Source organism: Pleurodeles waltl, chromosome 6, assembly GCF_031143425.1.
Source record: "Pleurodeles waltl isolate 20211129_DDA chromosome 6, aPleWal1.hap1.20221129, whole genome shotgun sequence".
Classification (NCBI taxonomy): Eukaryota; Metazoa; Chordata; class Amphibia; order Caudata; family Salamandridae; genus Pleurodeles; species Pleurodeles waltl.
The window spans coordinates 1072072774-1072078773 of NC_090445.1; positions in this window are offsets into that span (position 1 = coordinate 1072072774).

Sequence of the window (6000 nt, forward strand, 5' to 3'; positions counted from 1 at the left end):
AAAATATGGGTATATATTTTACTCTGGCATATTTTGAAGCAGAGACAGGTTCCAGCGTGAGACAGCTAAAATAAAGTCATTTTGTCTTCAAAAATCGCGTCACTGCCTAATCAGATGTGTTGGCATTATGTGAGTGGTGCCAGTGTTCTGCACATCATTTGCAATTCAATAGGTCTCGCATTTGCTTGAGTTAGAACTATTGGTGTTGTAAATTTATAACAGGACTTTTCTTGCCACATATATTGGTCAATACCTGCCTCATAATTTGGTCATTTCCTGCCACATAATTCCAGTGGCCCTGCATATAACTAAAGCACTTCCATTTACCTTCTCACTTTATTTGCAGCTAAACATGAAAATGTTGCCATTTAGCACCCAAATTTAAATTTAACATGCTAATTTCAATAGAATACCGCTTTCACCACCCCACCATCAGAGTTACTGGCTTGCTAACACATTCCCCCCCAAAAAAGACATCGACAGCCACAGAGGAGTAATGGGGGAAATAAACTAGAAGGGTCACTCAAACAAATCAAGATTGTTCAAACAGTCATAGTGTAATAAGGATGTTAAGTTGGCCTGAATCATGGTCATAATTGCAATAAGGGGAGATTAATAAAACATATACAATTATCATATAAACCAATAAAAACCTTTATGAGAAATACACTTTTGGCATTAGGCTGTAATGCTCAGAACAGTCCCAAGCGGACACCACAATGAAAATAGCATTTGTAAGAAACATGGTGCCAGACGTGTCAAAAAAGTGGTTTGCGATTTCCTAATAGCGAGTTGTTGCGATTCGCAATAAGGAAATGACAAACTGAGATGCACAACAGTGTGTTTAACACTGTTTGCGATTCCTAAATGGGTCGCAATGACCTGCCTCATTAGTATTCATAATGCAGGTCGCAGTTTGGACCCATTTGGGAATAGCCACAATCACAGGAATGGTGGCCTGCCATGTAAGAAACATGGAGCCAGATGTATCAAAAAAGTGGTTTGCGATTTCCTAATAGCGAATCGTTGCGATTCGCTATAAGGAAATCACAAACTGAGATGCACAACAGTGTGTTTAACACTTTTTGCGATTCCCAAATGAGTCGCAATGACCTGCTCATTAATATTCATAATGCAGGTCGCAGTTTGGACCCATTTGGGAATAGCCACAATCACAGGAATGGTGGCCTGCTGGGGGCAGCAGACCATCATGTCTGTGATTGCTTTCAAATAAAGCAATCTTTTTTTAAAAATGCAACCCGTTTTCCTTAAAGTTTCATTTTTTATGAGTAGGCGGCCACTGCCTGCTCTCAAAAACATTTTCGCTACCATTCTCAAAGGGAATGGCTGCCTACTACTGAATCACAAAAGCAAATGCATCATATAGTTAGACAGTAGAGGGCATAACCACATGAAAAGAAAATGGCAGAAAGTAACACAATGTAGCCATTTATTTAGACTTTGGAGAACATAGCACATTACACATTTTCAGGGCTAGCAGGCCTAATGCAATGAAATAACAAACAAGGCTTTTAATACACAAACTACTGCCAGCAGTAAAACAAAAGTTACAGCCATAAGAGTACTTAAAAAGATACTAGATGGTGGGAGGGGTTATTATTTTGAGGTTCCCACTAACCTAGTGTGGGTACCCAGAGTTGATGTAGACAGAAAGAGCATATTTTGTTGAACATTTTGAAGGTGGTTCCATTGTCCTAGGACCATGACAGGATGTGTTAGGAGCAAAAACGTTTTGTAAAAGTAATACCCTTCAAAGCATTATGGGGAAAGATTTTGTGCCTGTGAATATTGTAGTATGTTGACTATAATGCCCAGAACATCCCCTAGAGGACACCACAATAAAAACAGCACTCGTAAGAAACATGGTCATGTAATTAGACAGTTAGCCCCTTGAGAACATAACCACATGGAGAGAGAATCACAGAAAGTAATGCTGTGTTACCATATATTTAGCTTCTAGAGGTTGTAGTGCATTATACATTTTTAGGGCCAGTAAGCATACTGCAATGATATTAAAAACAAGACTCTTAAAACACAAACTATTCTCAGCTGTAAAACAAATGTTCCTGCCAGGAAAGAACTTAAAAAGACACTGCATGGTGGGCGGGGTTATTATTGTTTGGTCCCTACTAACCTAGTGGGGGACCCAGCATGATCTAGACAGAAAAAGCACGCTCTGGTGAACTTTGAAGGTGGTCCCATTGTCCTAGCTCCACCAGAGGCTGAGGTATGAGCAAAAATGTTTTGTAAAAAGAATGCCCTACAAAGCATTGTGGGGTGAATTTCCAAGTGCTGCAAATATTGAAATATGTTGACTGTAATGCTCAGAACAGCCCATAGAGGACACCACAATAAAAATCATGTTTGTAAGAAACATGGTTGTGTAACCATATAGTTAGCCCTAGGGATCATAACCACTTGGAAAACAGAATTGCAGAAAATAATGCATTACAACCATAGAGTTAGCCCCTAGAGGACATAGTATATTATACATTTTCAGGGGTAGCAGGTCTACTACAATGATATTATAAATAAGGCCCACAAAACGCAAACTACTCTCAACTGTAAAACAAAAATTCCAGCCATAAAACAGCTTAAATAGCCACTGAATGGTGGGAATGGTTATTATTTTGGGGTCCCCAATAACCTAGTGTGGGGAGCCAGAGATGATCTAAACAGCAAGAGTGTGTCGCGCTGAACATTTCAGTGGTAGTCCCATTGTCCTAGGACCACCCTAGGCTGAGTTATGGGCACAAAATAGTTTGAAAAATATTGCTTGCAAAGCATTATAGGGTGAGTTTCCCCCAGTGTAGTGAATATTGTAGTATTGACTCCCCCACTGTGTCGGGAGAGCCACTTTGAGGTTTTCTGTGGTTTTTTTGTAATGCATTTATCAACTACAAGCTATGGAGCACGAAGGGGAGAGCCAAGAGAAATGACTCTGATTAGGTAACAGTCTAAACAATGTGACCAGTGCTTAAATACCACCGATGGAGTTTGCGCTGTTCTGCGGCCGCCATGGAGCACGAAGGGGAGAGACAAAACAAAGAAATAGTTTGTCCACACTGAAGTATATCAGCAATCGTGCAATAATCCATATAACAGGGTCAGTCTGCAAGGCGGTAACAAAACCGCCCCTAGTTGGGACAAACGTAAAACATTTACCAATGACATCAAGGGATCTTTGAAAGGCAAGCCCTCGAATGAGTGAAAGTGATGAGCGGGGTTAAAAGCCCACAGAATGCTCACAACAGATCGAAAACAGCTTGCACGCTCGGCCTAAAACGCAATGGTTCAGAGCCTTAGCATCAATCTCAAGGACGTGACAGACAGTGGCAAGTAAGACAAAGGAGGGAAAGTAAGTGCACACACAGTAACTTAGTGACGGTCAGGCGCTCATATACTGGAGAAAGTGTCCACCCAGTAAAAATTACAGACATGCCAAGGGGTTATAAGACAGAGGTTGGAAATCATTTGTAGTGAAAAACTATCCAAATTACGTTGAGTTTGAAGATTTAATAGAGGGTTGCCATCTTTGATAGGAGCACACTCTCAATAGAAAATATATTAAATAAGGTCTGACCTTGCAACATATCTACTGCATAGAACATCTCCATTACTGCCAAGAGGCTGGTGGATCAGTTGACGACTAACGTAGCCACTGCGCTGCATCTGCATTTGATCCCATGGTCACAGTTTCAAATACTGGCAGGTCCGCTCATCCCATTGTTTTGCCTGGCGAACATGCCCTCTATGAACATTGCTATAATTTAAGGAGACAGGCTCACCTTGGAGTACCTGAAGTGCATAACAAAGGCACTAAATAGGGTAGCAGCAAGAATAATGTATAAAGTCGAAACAATGTAATGGGGTGGTGAAGAGGCTGATGAAGAGAATACAAAGGAGACCGGTAGAAAGGAGACCAGAAGGTGAATCCTTTCACAGGTCCAAGCTCTGAATGCACCCACAAGGAGTAACTTCCTAACCATGCATGAAAAGAGTTTTACCCAACAAAAGAGGTCTGTAAATCTGATCGCATGCAGTGCCAGGCCACAGGGGAATGGGTGCAAATCACAAGAAGAAATTATACAAAGGAGGAGAATGAAGGTGTTAGCAGAACTAGGCCTGATCTATGAAGAGACTCAGAGTGAACTCTGAATATTTCCAGTGTCAACATATTAAAAAGGAGTGACCACCATGGAGGGACTCCCAGACTTGAATGAAGAGGCAGGTCTATGACTGCAGTGGATCATCGTGGAATTACGTTGCTAAACAGCAGCCTGTTAACTGGCATCACAGGGTGAACTAAGTGACTATTTTAAGAGGCAAATTAATGTAGATCATTGTTATGAGATAAGAACACCTTTCTCTTCCACCAATCCCCTTTCTAAAACCCTCAGGGGAGCAGTGGCTAGAATGTGTTTTATATGGACACTGCACAAGGGGGCACTGTGTACATGTTTTACTATGTGTCAACACCAGAGCAGTACGCGCTCTATTGGCGACAAAAATGCTAAAACCCAGCACTCTCATAACAAAGTAATTTATGCATTGTGCTGATATGTTGTGGTTTAACCTTTTGCATTGCAGAGTTCAATCCTGAAAACATATTTTTAATATGCTTACAAATACTGTTCCTTTGCAATGTATTGCTGCAGGTTTTCACAGTGTGTTAGGGTGTGGCCCCTTTCCAGGGCCTTCCAGAGACTTTCCCTGCAACATGCCTGGGCGTGGTTCTGGGCTGGGCCAAGACTCTATAAAAGAGAGCCAGCCCAACTCCCAGTGCTCACTATTCAGAGGTCCTGGTGCAGAGCAGCAGCTTCTTCCTGAGCTCCTGTCCCTGCGGCCTATTTGGATCTTCCAGTCTTCTGCCCTAATCCTTCATTGGTGATCATTGTTCCAGGCGGTAAGACGGTGGTTGGACTGTCCCGACACCGTTATTTAGAATTTTCAAATTCTTGGTTTAAATTCTTAAATGAGTAACAGACTACTTGCGCGCTACCATTTCTTGACATTTATATGATAGTTTACAAATAGGCTAGATGCGCAATTTATTTCATAAAGGTTTGACTTTGTTATTCATTGCGCGCTACCATTTCTTGACATTTACATGGTGGCTTAAGAATCGGCAAGACGCGCAATTCGTTTTATGGTGTTTAAACATTGTTGACCATTGCGCGCTACTATTTCTTGACATTTACATGATGTTTTACGAATTGGCAAGACGCACAACTCGTTTCATGAGCATTTAACTTTGTTGTTCATTGTGCGCTACCATTTCTTGATATTTACACAGTGGCTTAAGAATCGGCAAAAGAAGCGCGATTCGTTTCATTCTACTTTGATCTTGTTATTTATTGTGAGCTGTTATTCCTTGACATTTACATCGTGTTTTACGAATCGGCAAGACGCGCAATTCGATTAATGATGATTTGACTTTGATATTCATTGCGTGCTACCATTTCTTGGTATTTTACATGGTAACACTCGAATTGGCAAGACGCACGATTCTCTCCTCGAGTTTAATTCATGTTGTTTATTGTATGCCACTATTCTAAGATATTTATTCTGTAATATTCGAGTTGACAAGTTATGTGATTTGTTTCCTGAATCCATATTGTGTTATTCATGGTGCACAGTCCTTTCATGGCGTTTAATATATATATATATATATATATATATATATATATATATATATATATATATCTGCAATATGCGCAATTTGTGTTGAAACATTCTAAGAGTACACAGAAGGCCAGAGTTTCCAGATGCAATATTGTATGGTCCTAGTATACATTCTCAAAACAGGATTTATATGACTGGTTTAAAATGTAGTCAGAATGTTTTTTCTGATTCTCATGTAATTCATCTTGATTCCCCTACAGGTATTCGGCCATCTTGAAACTTAGTCATTTTAAACTTAACCCTTAGATTGTTCATGTTTTCAGAGTGATTAGGCTTAGAGTCATAGTCTAGTAT